Below are 16,186 nucleotides of genomic sequence, written 5' to 3' on the forward strand. Positions count from 1 at the left end.
CTTTTGGAGAAACTTCATGCGGTAGAATCTCGCTGATAGAAAAAATCCAAATTGGAGAAAGTCCATGTTGCAGTAGCTCCCTGTTGGAGAAAATTCCTGTTGAGAAACTCCATGCTGGAGAAGCTCCAGGTTGCAGAAACTCCCTGTTGGATAAACTCCATGCTGGAGAAATTCTCTGCTCGAGACACTTCACGTTTGAGAAACTCCCTGTAGAAGAAACTGCCATTTGTGAAACTCCATTCTAGAGAAACTCCAGGTTGGAGAAACTTCCTATTAGAGAAACTTCACATTGGAGAAGCTCTGTGTTAAAGAATCTTCATGTCTAAAAATCTCTCGGTTAGAGAAACTCCCTTTCGAAGAAACTCCCTTTTGGAAAAACTCTATGTCGGAGAAAATTCTCTGTGCAGAAACTTCCTGTTGGTGAAATTGTGTGTTGCTGAAACTCCATGTTGGAGAGAGTCCCCGTTGAAAAAAATCCAGTCGAGGAACTTCAAGTAGGAGAATCTGCAGGTTGGAGACCATTGGAGAAACCGTTTGTTGCAGAATTTGCCCGTTGAGAAACTTCAGCTTGGAGACAATGTTGGAGAAACTCCCTGTTGGAGAAAACCTCCATGTTGAAGAAACTCCATTTTGCAGAAACTGCCTGTTGAGAAACCCCATCCTGGAGAAACTGCTGGTTGGAGAAACACACTGATGAAGAAACTCCAGTTGAGAAACACCATTCTGGAGAAACCGCAGGTTGGGGAACTCCCTGTTGGAGAAACCACATGTTGAAGAAACTTCCTGTTGGAGAAACTCCATGTTGGAGAAAATAAATGTCGTAGAATCTCCCTGTTTGAGAATCGCCCTGTTGGAGAAACTCCCTGTTGGAGGAACTCCATATTAATGAAACGCTCTCTTGGAGAAACTCCGTGTTGGAGAAACTCCCTGTTGGAGAAACATTATGCTGGAGAAGTACCCTGTTCGAGAGACTTCATGCTTGAGAAACTCCCTGTTGAAGAAAGTTCCTGTTGAGAAACTCCATGCTGGGGAAACTCCATGTTGAGGAAATTCCTGTTGGAGAAACTCCATCTCCATGCTGGAGAAACTCCCTGTTGGAGAAACTCGCTTCTTGCAGAAAATCCATGTTGTATATTCTTCCTGTTGGAGAACCCCCTTGTAGGAGAAACTCGCTGTTGGAGAAACTCGTTATTGGAGAAGCCCTCTGTTGGAGAAACTTCATGTTGGATAAACACCACGTTGGAGAAACTCTTTTTTGGAGAAACTTCATGCTAGATAAGCCCCTGTAAGAGAAACTCCCTGTTGAGATACGCCATGCAGGAGAAACTCCAGGCTGGAGAAACTTCATGTTCGAGAAACTCCATGCTGTAAAATATCCCTGTTGGAGAAACTACATATTGGAGAAACTCCATGTGGGAAAAACTGCACCTTAGAGAAACTCCCTTTTGAAGGAACTCCATGTTGGAGATGCTCCCTTTTAGAGAAACCCCATGTTGCAGAAACTCCCTGTAGGAGAAAATCCCTGTTGGAGAAACTCGCTGTTTTAGAAACTCAATGCTGGATTAATGTTCTGCTCGAGACACTTCTTTTTTGAGAAATTCCCTGTTGAAGAAACTGCCTGTTTAGAAACTCCATGCTGGAGAAATTCCATGCTGTAGAATCTCCCTGTTGGCGACTCTCTCAGTTGGAGAGATCTTCTGTTACAGAAAATTCATGTTGGAGAAACTCTCTGTTGGAGAAACTTCATGTTTGATAAACTCCACTTTGGAGAAGCTCCCTGTTAAAGAAACTGTATGTTGCAGAATCTCCCTGTTGGAGAAAATTCCTGCTTGAGAAATTCCATGTTGGAGAAACTTCATGTCGTAGACTCTCCCTTTTGGAGAAACAATATGTTAAAGAAACTCTCTGTAGGAGAAATTCGCTCTTAGAGAAACTTCATATTGGAGAAACTTTCTATTGGAAAAACTCCATGTTGGATAGCACCACGTTATAGAAACTCCCTTTTGGAGAAACTTCATACGGGAGAATCTCGCTGATAGAAAAACTCCAAGTTAGAGAAAATCTATGTTGCATAAGCTTTCTGCTGGAGAAATTGCCTGTTCAGGAACTCCATGCTGCCGAATATCCAGGTTGGAGAAACTCTCTGTTGGAGGAATTCCTTGTTGCAGAAACTCCAAATGGACAAATACCCTATTCGAGACACTTCATGTTCAATAAACTCCCTTGTCAAGAAACTCCTTTTTGAGAAACTCCATATTGGAGTAACTACAGGTTGGAGAAACTCTCTGAGAAACTCCATGCTGGAGAAGCTCAAGGTTGGTGAAAGTCCCTGTTGGAGAAGCTTCATGCTGGAGAAATTCTCTGAAACACTTCATGTTTGAGAAACTTCCTGTTGAAAAAACTTCCTGTTGAAAACCTCCTGGTCGGATAAACTCCCTGTCGGAGAAACTCCATGTTGGAGAAACTCCACCCTGGAGAAACCTTTTGGCGAAACACTATGTTGGAGAAGCTCCCTGTTAGAGAAAAATCATGTTGAAGAAACTCCCTTTTGCAGAAACTCCCTGTTGGAGAAAATCCCTGTTGAGGAACTCCACGCTGGAAAAGCTCAAGTTTGGAGAAACTCCGTGCTGAAGAATTCCCTGTTCGAGACGCTTCATGCTTGGGAAACTCCCTTTTTAAGAAAGTCCCTGTTGAGAAACTCCCTGCTGGAGAAACTCCATCTTGCAGAAAATCTGCTGTAGAATCTCCCCGTTGGAGAATATCCCTTTGGGAGAAACTCCCTGTTAGAGGATCTCCATTGCTGAGAAACACAGGGTTCGAGAAACTTCATCTTCGATTTATTTCACAGTGAAGAAATTCCCAGTTGGACAAACATCCTTTTCAAGAAACTTCCTGTTAGAGAAATTATATGTTGGAGAAATTTCCTGTTGGAGAATCTCACTGTAGGAGAAACTCTGTATTGAAGAGACTCTCTATTGGAGAAACTCCATGTTGGATAAACACCCTTTTTGAGAGACTTCCTGCTAGAGATACTCTATGTTGTAAAAACTCCCTGTTGGAGACATTCGCTTTACATTGGAGAACTTCATATTGGAGAAACCCCCTATTGGGGGAATCTCCATGTTGGGTGTGCACCTCGATGTTGAAGCTGCCTTTTGGAGAAAATTCATGCGGGAGAATCTCGTTGTTAGAAAATCTCCAAATTATAGAAGCTCCATGTTGCAGAAGCTCCCTGTTGGAGAAACTCCTTGTTGAGGAACACCATGCGGGCGAATCTCCAGGTTGGAGGAACTCTCTTTTGGAGGAACTCCGTAGGAGATTCCAGTTGGAGAAAATCCCTGTTGGAGGAACTCCATATTGAAGAAACCCTGTTGGAGAAACTCTATGTTGGAAATCTTCACATTGGCGAAATTCCCTGTTGGACAAAACTCTTTTCGACAAACTTCCTGTTAGAGAAACTATATGTTGGAGAAACTCAATGTTGGAGAAACTCCATGTTGGATAAACACCACGTTGGAAAAACTACTTTTTGCAGAAACTTCATGCTGGAGGAGCTCCCTGTTAGGGAAACTCTATGGTGGAGAAACTCCATGTTGCAGAGCTCCCTGTTGGAGAAATTTCCTGTTGAGGAACTCCATGTTGGAGAATCTCCAGGTTAGAAAAACTCTCTTTTGTGGAAACTTTATGCTGGAGAAATTCTCTGTTTCAGACACATGTTTGAGAAACCTCCTGTTGAAGAAACTCCCTGTTGTGAAACTCCATGCAGGAGAAACACTATGTTGGAGAAACTCCCTGTTGGAGATACCATGTTGGAGAAACTCTATGTTGTAGAATATCCCTGTTGGAGTATCTCCCTGTTGGATAAACTCCATTTTGAAGAAGCTCCCTGTTGGAGAAAGTCCCTGTTTGAGGAACTTCATGCTTGAGAAAATCCAGGTTGGAGAAACTCTCTGTTGGAGAAACTGTTTTAGAAAGTCAGTGCGGGATTAATTCTCTGCACGACACACTTCATGTTTGAAAAACTCCGTGATGAAACTGCTCTTTGAGACACTCCATGCTGGAGAAACTCCAGGTTGGAGAAACTCCCTGTTGGACAAACTTCATGTTGGAGGGACTCTCTGTTGGAGAAACTACACGTTGTATAATCTCCCTGTTGGCGAATTTCCTAGTTGGAGAGATTCTCTGTTGCGAATCTTTATATTGGAGAAACTCTCTGTTGGAGAAATTCTATGTTGGATAAATTCTACGTTGGAGAAGCTCCCTGTTAGAGAAACTGCATGTTCCAGAATCTCCTTATTGAAGAAACTTCCTGCTTGAGAAATTCCTTGTTGGAGAAACTCCATGTCGCAGAATCTCTCTGTTCAAGAAACTCTCTTGCGAAGAAAGTTCCATGCTGAAGAAACTCCATGTTGGAGAACCTCCAGGTTGAGGACTATGTTAGAGAAACTCCCTGTTGGCGAAAATCTATGTTGTAGAAACTCACTGTTGGACAGCTCCCTGTTGGAGAAACTCGCTCTTGGAAAAAATGCTTATTGAAGAAAATCCCAATTGGAGAAATTTCATATTGGTTTGACATTACGTTGGAGAAACTCCTTTTTGGAGAAACTTCATGCTGGAGAAGCTCCCTTTTAGCGAAACTTTATGTTCGAGAAACTCAATGTTCCAGAAGCTTCCTGTTGGAGAAAATCCCTGTGGAAGTTCTCCATGCTGGAGTAGCTCCAGGTTGGAGTAATTCCCTGTTGGAGCACCTCCCTGTTAAAGAAACTTCATTTTGTTGAAACTCCAAGTTGTAGAATATTTCTTTTGAAGAAACACTCTGTTGGAGAAACTCCATATTGAAGAACATTCATGTTGGATAAACTCCACATTGGGGAAACTCCTTTTTGGCAAAAATCCATGTTGCAGAAGTTCCCGGTTCGAGAAACTCCACGTTGAAGAAACTCCTTGTTGGAGAAAATTCCAGTTGATGAGCTGCCTGTTGAGATACTCCATGCTGCAGAAAATCCAGGTTGGAGAAACTCCCTGTTTGAGAAACTCCATATTAGAGAAACTCCATGGAGAAACTCTCTGTTTGAGAAACACCACGCTGGAGAAGCTCAAGGTTGGAGAAACTCCCTGTTAGAGAAACTTCAAGCAGGAGAAATTCTCTGTTGGAGAAACTTCATGTAGGATATCCCTGTTGGAGTATCTCCCTGTTAGAGAAACTCCGTATTGGAGAAACTCCATGTTGGATAAACACCACCTTAGAGAAACTCCCTTTTGGCGAAACTATGTTGGAGAATCCCCCTGTTAGCGAAACTCCATGTTGATGCAACTGCATTTTGCAGAAACTCTGTTGGAAAACTCTATGTTGGAGAAAATTCTTAGTGCCGAAACTTCCTGTTGCTGAAATTACATGTTGAAAACTTCATGTTAAAGTCTCCCTGTTGGAGAAAATCCCTGTTGGGAAACTCCATGTTGGAGAATCTCCAGGTTGGAAACTTTGTTCTAGAACCTCTCTTGTGAAGAATTTCCCTGTTAAGAAATTTCATGTTGGAAAAACTCCAGGTAGGAGACCATGTTGGAGAAACTCGTTGTTGGCGAAAATCCGCGTTAGAGAAACTCCCTGTTTTCAAAGACCCTTTTCGAGAAACATCCGTTAGAGAAATTATAGGTTGTAGAAACTCCCTCTTGGAGAAATTCGCTGTTGGAGGAAATTCATATTGGAGAAACTTCCTAGTGTTGAAACTCCATGTTAGGTAAGCACAACTTTGGAGAAACTCCTTTTTGGAGAAACTTTTTAGAGAATCGCAATGTTGGAGAAGTTCCATGTAGCAGAAGCTCCCTGTTGGAGAAACTCGCTGTTGAGTAACTCTAGGCTGTCGATATCCAAGTGTGAGAAACTGTGTTGGAGGAGAAACTCTAGGTTGAGGAAACTCCCTCATGGAGAAATTCTATGTTGGAGAAACTCCATATTGGAGAAACTTCATTTTGTAGAATCTTCTTGTTGGAGAATCTCCCTGTTGGAGAAACTCCTGCTGGAGGAGCTCCATATTGGAGAAGCTCTCTGTTTAAGAAACTTCCTGTTGAGAAACTCCATGTTGGAGAAACTCCCTGTTGGAGAAACTCCATATTAGAGAAACTCCATGTTGGGTAAACTTTACCTTGGAGAAACTTCATTTTTGCGAAACTCTATGTTGGAGAAGCACCCTGTTAGAGAAACTTTATGTTGAAGAAACTCTATTTTGCAGAAACTCTCTGTTGGCGAAACTATCTTGCAGAAAATCCAGGTTATAGAATCTCCCTGTTGGACAATCTCCCAATTGGAGAAACTCCATGTTGGAGGAACTCCATATTAGAGAAACCCTGTTCGGGAAACTCCATTTTGTAAAAACTTCACTTTCGAGAAAATTCCAGTTAGAGAAACTATATGTTGGAGAAACTACCTGTTGGAGAAACTCCTTAATGAATAAACTCCCTATTGGAGAAACTCCATGTTGGATAACCACCACATTGGAGAAACTACTTTTTGTAGAACCTTCATGCTGGAGAAACTCTCTGTTAGAGAAACTACGCCAAGGGGCCTTAAGGGTCCAAACGCTCGGCATCGGCTCAACCACCAGGATCCCCTTTTCCTCGGACACGGCGATGCCACGCACGGCGAGGCGCGGGTGCTCGGGTCCGTGGTGATGCACAGTTCACCATCATCCCCTTGCGGGGATGTCCCTGCGGATGCTCGGGAACCTGCGGTGTCGCCACTCACCGTCGCGACGCCTGCAAGCTGCAGGCGCCCCCCTGCGGGGTTCACGCAGTGGACTTCACAGCACAATCAAAATATATGAAGATGAAGCTTATATCTCGATAAAATGCAGTGCTTACACTTCCTAAAGAACGATACATACAGCAGATGTCAAAAATGAATATGAACATTAAACATATTAAGTTGAGTGTTCACACTTCCTGAAGAGTTATGAAGTAATATTGCTATATAATATATTTCAGTTCAATATATATAAAAACCAGAACACGCCAGCGCATTATGATGCAAACAAAAGATAATCTATTGAAAACCAATCAGTCTTCCGTCGGTCGAGTAGTGGTGTCAGTTTTTATTGTTACTGCCATTTATTTATTAAATAAATTATTGATTTCTTGCCATAGCTTTCTTGAGTTGTTATATATTTCAGCAAATAGACAGTGACAGCTGTACATTTTTGCCTTCCTTAAATCGGCACTTAGTTTGTTACGAAATGCCTTGAAATGTTTAAGTTGAATAGTGTCACGTGATTTCAGGAAAGCGTGGTACATTTTGTTTTTTTTTTTACTTTTATTCTCTTACACAACGTGGTCGTAATCCAAGGCTTGCATATTTTTTTCTTCGGTTAAAATTCTTCACATGAGGAAAGCGTTTTTCATAGGCCTTAAATTTGATGAGGAAAAGACGATACGCTTGACTTGGATCGCATTTGGCATAGATAGTTTCCCAGTGAATATCTTGTACCGCAGTGTAAAATGCTTCGAGCGAAGCAGAGCTTATGTCATGATAAGTAGAGCTATAAATGACTTTCTGTTTGGTAATCGCTGTCGGCAAACATGTGAACACCGGGAGGTGGTCACTGATATCCAGGGAAAGCACACCTGATAAGCGCTGGTCACAAGGTACATTGGTAAAGCAGATATCGAGAAGTGTGGCACTGGTATCGGTGACACCGGAGGGCAAAGAAATAATTGAACAAGCGAAAGTTTAAAGCAAGTGTCTGGGTGGTCCGAAGAAGAATCTTCACTGAGCATATTGGTATTCACACATCACCTATAACTAAGAATGCTTTTGCATTGAATGAAGGCTTGACAGAAAACTTTTCATGAATTCAAAAAAATTTGGACTTGTATCCTAATGGCGGCCTATATACAGCTGCTATAAGAATATTTTTCAACCTTAGCACAAGGCACTCAACACTGGGTGTAACGGATGTTAATTCGTCGAAAATTTTACAGGTAAGTGAGGCACTGATGAACATAGCAATTCCACCGCGTCTGTTTGCGGGCCACATGATGCCGTGATAAATATAATCTGGTATTGTCGTTGGATCATCAGTTTCAGAAAATCAGGATTCTATGAATATTATAGCATCAAATTTATCCGATAAGTCATCGAAGAACATGCGCAGATTGTGCATTTCATTTTTAATGCTTCGAGCATTTGGGTGAATTGCCCTGAAGTAGTGTGAGCGTAGTTTAAATGAATTGTTGAAATTGTCAAGATCATAGTATTTACACTTTGGAGAGGTAGCCATATAGCGGTTAGTGCGAAAGTGAGTTTGGTGAAGCATTGCAAGTCCTACTATTGCATTTTGTTCAAATCTTTTTGGCAGGTGATTCTTACCATGCCTGGTGAATCTGCCTTCTGAGAACAAATTTTCCGCTTTGTGTTCACTCAAATTTCAACCTGGCTTTCGTTTCTGTGATACTGCGGCTACCAAAAGGTGTTTGGCCAGCATAGTCAGATGTTCATTGACAAATACAGAAGCATCGGTTTTGAAACCAATGTCTTGAGTGGAAAAACGTGCCTTCCTGGCTTTAGATAATACAGCATTTCGCTTGTCATGTCGCACAAAGCGTACAAGTTCTTTACATCAGACTTGTTGGTTGGTACTCTGTGGCAAATGTCAACATCTTCCTGAGTTACCAGCTCCCATACCTTTTCAATAATCTTCTGCACATTGTCAAAAACGTCGCTATCAGGCCCCCCCTAATATCAAGGTTATTTCGCCGTGAGTACAGTTCCAATTCAGTGATTCGCATGTGCGGATTCTGATTATCTGCAGCGAGTTCTTTGCTGCATTTGCGTATCGCTGCAAGTTCCTCACGTAGAGCCTTTTTTTCTACGGAGAGTGTGTTGACACTGTCACAAGATTTATTACAATATTGTACACTGTTTGAAGGAGCAAACCTCAGCGCGAATTTCCCGTTTAACATCTACAAGCGTCTTACTAAGCTCCTTCACGTTTGGCATGACAACTAACTGATTCAAAACACTACGACAGTTCTATGGCAGAAGTGCGCGCAGCAACAGTAAGATAATAAAAATGAGGAAAATAGTCCTTACCTGTACGAGAAAGAACATGGATGAGCGTTGTAAAAACCGCATGCACTGCTGCCGAACTGAGGACAGCGCGAGAAAGCGTCCCGCATGTGTAGGCGCAGTCTCTGGCTCGGTAGGACACGGCGCAGGCGTGGAAACGTCGACGTTCACCAGCTGATCGCAGAGGATAACGGCGCAACGATGCTCGTCGCAATCGACGCTTTAGCTTGTAAGACACCGTCTTTCCCAGCGCAGCTTGTACCCACGCAGAATCCAATGGATCGCGCGAAAAAAGTATGCGCTCCGCACCTGTAGGAGAAAGAACTTGTATGAGCGTTGTGAAAACCGCATGCACTGCTACCGAACTGAGGAGAGCGCGCGAAAGCGTCCCGCATATGTAGTCGCGGTCTCTGGCTTGGTGGGACATGGCGCAGGCGTGGCAGCGTCGACGTTCACCAGCTGATCCCAGAAGATAACAGCACAACGATGCTCGTCGCAATCAAGGCTTTAGCTTGTCAGACGCCTTCTTTCCCAGCGCAGCTTGTACCCATGCAGAAGCACACGAATCGCGCCGAAGGAATTATAATAATAATAATAATTTTATTTGCATCACACGTACATGATGCCGGAGGCCAGCAGAAAAAGCTGTCATTAAGGCAGCTTGACAAGGCCGCAGGCCCCCACACTGGCAACTACAGGTAGCGGTCAGCAACCACAAAACAAATGCATGAAAGTGTGAAACCGCAAACAAAAGCTATACATTGAAAAAAGGAAGTTTCCACGAAAACCTGACTGCAACAAGAGGGCACACACTTTCAACAAATCTCATCGCCGGAGATATATAGACAACATAGCAAAATGAAAGTGACGCTTTGAGATAGAATATTGTGAGACTATCTTGTTGTTCTTATTTTTAGTTCGTAAACTAGTGGCGAAGTTTCTTGAAAGTAATATTTTCGGGTTGTATGTTTTTCTTATGCAACGTATTTAAAAGCCTTGGTAACCAGTTTTTTAACATTTGTAATCCATATGTTGTCCTACATGTTTCAACTTTCCACCTCTCAAAATTTCGCGTGTTGTATGCTTCAGGATCACTACTTATGTTGGCTATCTGACGCAAGGAACAAGTACCATTTTTTATCTCTTGTTTGTATTGTTTGCACAGACGATAACCATAAATCTTCGTAACAGGCATCACGTTATACATGTGAAATAATGGTTCCGAGGGATAGCACATAGGGACACTTGCAACGGCACGTAGAAACTTTTTTTGCAGAATATGAATTTTGTGTATATTGTTTTGCGTCGTAGAGGCCCAAACTAAATGGCAATAATTAGGTCTTGAACAAAACAAGGTATTATACAGCATTATCATTACATTACGCGGTAGTACACTTGCATTTCGATATATGAGGCCGACTACTTGAGAAAGTTTTTTGGTTAAGCAGTTAATATGTGCATCCCAAGATAAGTTCTCATGAAACGTAACACCTAATGTTTTAATCCAAGGCACTATTTCAACTGGGGTTGATTTGAGCAAAACACTGTGGCTAGTTGTTATAGTTTTATTTCTGGCGTGAAATAGAACTGCCTTTGTTTTTTGTATGTTTATTTTTAAAAGGTTTTCTTCAGTCCATTTCTCTAGCTTGGCTAGGCTTTCATTCGCATGGCGAATTAATTTGGTCAGGATCATTTGCTGAAAAGAATAGATCGTATCATCTGCGTAAATGACAAATTTTGTGGATGGGGTTACGCTTACTATGTCATTCACGTAGAGATTAAAAAGGAATGGCCCCAAAATACTGCCTTGCGGCACGCCACAGTTAACTGCTAGTGAATACAAGAAAGTACAAGAAAGAACTTGGACGAGCGTTGTGAAAACCGCATGCACAGCTGCCAAACTGAAGACCAAAATGTCCAACTGCTGTCAAAACTAAAGGCCTTCTGCAGCCGTTTAGAGTGGTCGCGGACAGAAGACTTTTTTCGTCTACTTTGAACACACATGCGAAAACAACGGCTTCGAATAAGACGAATGGCCACAAAAATTGACTGTACTTTCATGCGATGCTTCCATGGTAGTCGCACGCCTTAGCAACGCCTTATCGCTGTCGGCCATTCACTGTGTTGCTTTACAGCTCCCCGACAAGACACGGAAGGAGCTGGAGCAGCTGCAAGAAATATGTGTCATCACTCAATGCGCATATCCTATAGCCAGGTACACCCAATGTTCGCAGTGACGAAAGCTTTGGGGATTACTTCTGATATGCATGCACTTCACAGAGCTTAGAACGTTCATTCCTCGAGAACGGCACTGATTCTGACATGAAATTTACGTCTCTAATTTACAAGTGGATTTCTTGCACATTTATAAAAAAAAATCACCCGGTGACATCTCTCTACGGATATCAATACAACTTAGAAAACATTTTAACGCGACAGCATTAAGTAACTCGTGTCGCAGGAAAGCCGGTGTGGGCGTCGGCGGCGTTAACAGTGAGCGAAAAAATCTCCTCCTCCTCCTCCTCGCAATGTACGCCACTGTCCCAACAGATTGCGCGCGGCTGCAGCGCCTCCCGCACGTCTCGTTCGGGTTCAGTGGGGCCTTGCGGGCACACAGGAATCACGCGGCGAGCGGCGCACAACGCAGCATATATCCTTGGCTCGTTCACCACGAAGCTTGCGGCTGGCTGCCCGTTCGTACAGCGTTTAAGCTATGCTGGCGTTCGTGGCATCGGGTTTGTTGAGAACGATGTGCCGACGAACTACGACTGCAACTTGAGCCCTGCGCGTTTCGGCAACGCGCCTAGCAGCACTTCTACGTGGTTTGCAGCTCCGCGCGTGCGTTTCACCGTACGTAGCAGGGCGATTCGTCTAACTGGCAAGGCGTCGTTCCGAACGGGCGATGGCGGTCCGTGGATTCCCTGACAGTGCTGAAACACGCAGTCGCGTTCCACTCTTAAAGGCGAAGCTTAAGCGTCGTCCAATTTTTTTCTCCATGGGATAAAATATTGCATCCAGACACGGCGTGCTCCGTTTTGCGACGTGTGCTGTATGCAGAAGACTTAGTACGCTTTTTTCAACAATGGAAGCACTATATCAAAATCGCTTTGCATACATGTAACATGCCAGGCGGAAATCTTACTTCAAAACTACACCAAAACACTATTTTGACAGTACATGGGTGTTTAATGTTGAGCCTCCGCGGGACAAAAGTTGTTCCAACAAAAAAAATTCCGTTTTTTTCTGGTACACCTGCAAGCGGCCAAGACAAAGAAACACGGTACGGATATTATACACATACCCTCGCAGGCCTGCTGCAGTGAAAGAATAAGCGCTTCTGATTCTCATCTTGCACAAACGATTCAGGAACAATGTCTTCATGAACGCATCATGAGGCAGGCCATAAATCACTAAACCTCTCTGATTGAAAAGGCAGTCAGTGCTCGGTAAATCAATTTCACTAAAGATGAAAATTAAAGTTCTCACCATTCAGACTGCACTACTTTGCGCACGATGTTAAGCTCTACAATTCCCAATGAGACGAGGCACGCAGAAGCCCCAGTGCTTTGTCGCTTTCTCTTTTCCGTTTGGAGAAAAAAAATGTCGGTTCTTAGTCAGGCAGCAATTACTCCAAGAAGCATTCTCTTTCCCGAACGTATTTCAAGATAAAAAAAGTACGGTGGTACTGACAAATAGAATCATGCAGGCAAGGCTGCTTAATTACTCCAAACGTATCAGATGAGGAATTTCGCATGAGGAGAATACGAACGGCGTCAGCTTGCGCGTGCTTGCTTCCTCGGCGCGCTGGCTGTGTGGCTTTTCCCTGCCTGTCCGGTCGCAAGCGATGCTTTGAGTGCCGAGGAGGGGAGAAGAAGATGAGGGGATAGGTTCATTATATTATTCGGATGATTCTTGTAGAAACAGAAAGAGCAGCTAAACAACGGGTAGAGCAAAATGTAGGGAGTGTGGATGAGCAGCGCTGCTTATAGCTAGGTGCGAGAGGAAAACAGGTTATTGAAGGTCAGTATACATAAAGTCAGAAATAAATAAATAGCGCCTTACCTGTTGGGGGCCTGCGCTGTTCTAAGAAAGAGGCTTCGTGGATGTGTCATAGGCACTTGAGAAGCTGAATATAGACTAAGAAACAACTATGCGAAAATGCCAAATGATTGGGTGAGTGCAAAAGGAAAAGCCCGAATGAAGAGCTAGCTTCATGTTCAGCGCACCAAATGTTGAAAGAGGAAAACGTGGAGCTTGTACATGGATTTGGCCAGAACAGATCCAAACATTAGCGTTGCGTCTGCGGTTGTGTGCCTCGTTTGTTTAAGCTCTGATAAAAGTGTTACTAGAAAAGTATAAAACATTCTTGGGGCACCTTGTCTGCTTATGTTTTTTTGAGGAAAAGGAAATGTTTTTGATGAAGAGATAGGGCGCAGTAGCATTTTACGATCCACAACTCAGCACCTTTCGTGACATATGACTCACCATATTTTTGTGGCGCATTTTTTTGGCCAATGATTCAGTACTTTCTGTGACCCATTTTGTGTCCATGATTGAAGATCATGATATAAGACTTTCAAAGCCACGAATCAATTGCTTCCTCAGACAATAATTCAGGTCATGACGACATTAATTATAATTTCAGTCATGACTCATCAATTCGGACTCATGACAATTATAATGGCTAATATGACCATTATCTGACACTATATATATATATATATTCCAACTTACATGCACATTCATCCATGACACACACTTTGCTTCCAGATTTTGTGTCCACGTTTTGCAGAAACCTCAGCTGCCGACATAGCCTAGTATTGCTCTCGCATTATTAAGAATCAATAACTAAAATGAGCATGAACAAGGCGCTCTTTGAGTGCTTCATATAGCATAGTGTGGCAAACAAAGGAGGAAAACTCATGTCCAAGCTACAGCATTCATCATTACAATACAATAATTCGCTAGCAGAGCAAACAATACCCTACTCTTTATAAGCAATAATGTAGACTGGTCGGCGTGAGTCGTCATCATGTGGCCCGCTCGTGCTTGTCTGCGCTAGCTTGAAATGACGCGATGCGCTACTCAATGCACAAATTCCGACCCCTTGGTATTAAAGCTTCGCGCAAAAAAGAAGCTTAAAAACGAGTAAAATTGCGATTCGTAAAAACTTCCGATCTTTCATTCGATAAACGTGGTTTTCAAAATCAAACAATGTATTCAAGGGCCTTCAATGCAAATTACCCCAAATTACTGTGAAATAACAAAGCAATTTATGACATTAAAAAGCTCGACCGCTTAGGTACTTTGGCCTAGACTCTAAAAAATGCTCCGCTGTACACAGAACCCCACTGATAATGCGTTTGTAGAGGGTTTTCTTTAACACGAGCTACGGACTATATGTCAGAAACGGCGACTCCGTATGACGATTGTTGTATTCTTGGTAACGAAAAGTTACGTGATGCTAAGCACGAAAAAAATTAATATTTTGCAACGAATACTTCTGCTGTGTTCCTAGTAAAGGTTCCGTAATATGTAAGCAGACCGCCTCCGTTCACTCAAAAGTCATTTGATCTAAAGCGCAAATAATCTGCATTGCAATTGTGTCGTTTTCGTAGTATATGCACATGCGTCTTTTTGTGCAGCTTCTGCCCACAATGTTCGCTGCAGATATGGCAGTGCAGGTACCAAAGAATTAAGTGTCATATACAAGACCTTCCTTTACGTATATTACGTATAGCATGCATACAAAGAATGTCGCTTAGAATGAAAGAGTCGTGTTTGGGTGAGTAAAAGAACATACGTTTTTTTCATGAAAAATTGCACACAATGTACCTCTGCATATTGCGGACGTTTTCGTCTGATAAGCATAAAAAGAATCCTCATTCTGTAGGAACACAACACCAATTATGAGGTTCACAATACATTTGAGCCATCAGCTTTTGAAAAAAATGGCATTCGTAGAGGCTTGCAAAAACCCATTTCCTGAGAACCCAGCCATTACGATTATTTGCAATAATTCACTCCTCATAACAGTAAACAGCAAAAACCACAGAACCAAGAAACAGACAAAATGCGCTGGAACAGACACCACTGTGTGCATGAAAGTCTTTACAGCTGTCTGTCATTTTGTGCATAGAAAGTAGCTAAGGATGGGTACTAAATTTAAATCAATGCAGATGCCTCTCTGTACATAGTATTCAATGCACAAATTATCGAGCAAGGAACAACAATGCTAACGTCCTAAAAAGGACAACACTTGCCCAAAAGCAATCAGGATGCGCACTTCGCCAAAAACCTCATGCTTTCACTCACAGTTTTCGTTATATCTGCATGTGTATTCATTATTTCAAATGTATCTATCTTTGACGTGAGGTGAATATGCAATTAGAGATATTAGCCTAAGCTGACTATGGTATTGTAGTTTGCCAGTGTGCCTGAGAAAAACCGAATTTCAAGTTTTCAAAACGGGTTTTTTGGAGAAATCTAACCGAAGACCGTAGTCATGAGGCCCTTTTCAAATTTATGAACAAGAAAAACGAAGTGTCCTCATTTGCCTGATGCAAAAAAGAGAAAGATATGGATCTTTCTGCTTCTATAACAGCTGTGATACGTTGGAGAAACTGTAGTTGGAGAAACTCCCTATTCGTGAAAGTCTACATTGGAGAAACACTCGTTTGGAATAACTCCACATTAGAGAAATTTCCTGTTGAGAAACTCCATGTTGGAGAAACTCCAGATTGACTAAACTCTGTTCGAGAAACTCTTTGTTGTAGAAAATCTATGTTGGAGAAACTCTCTGTTGGAGAAACTCCATGTTGGAGCAAATCCATGTTGGAGAAACTCCCAGTTAGAGAAACTCCCTGTTGAAGAAACTCGCTTTTGGATAAATTTCATATAGAAAAAACTCCTTGTTAGAGAAACTCTATGTTAGAGAAACTCCCTGTTAGAGAACACCCTGTTGAAGAAACTCCCTGTTGAATAAAATTCATGCTGGAGAAAATCTCTGTTAGAGAAACTGCCTGTTCGGAAAAACGCCCTTTTGGTAAAATTTTATGTTGGAGAAACCGCGTGTTGAGGAAACTCTCTGTTGCAGAAACACTATGTTGGAGAAGTCGGTGTTGG

This window comes from Amblyomma americanum, chromosome 6, assembly GCF_052857255.1.
Source record: "Amblyomma americanum isolate KBUSLIRL-KWMA chromosome 6, ASM5285725v1, whole genome shotgun sequence".
Lineage (NCBI taxonomy): Eukaryota > Metazoa > Arthropoda > Arachnida > Ixodida > Ixodidae > Amblyomma > Amblyomma americanum.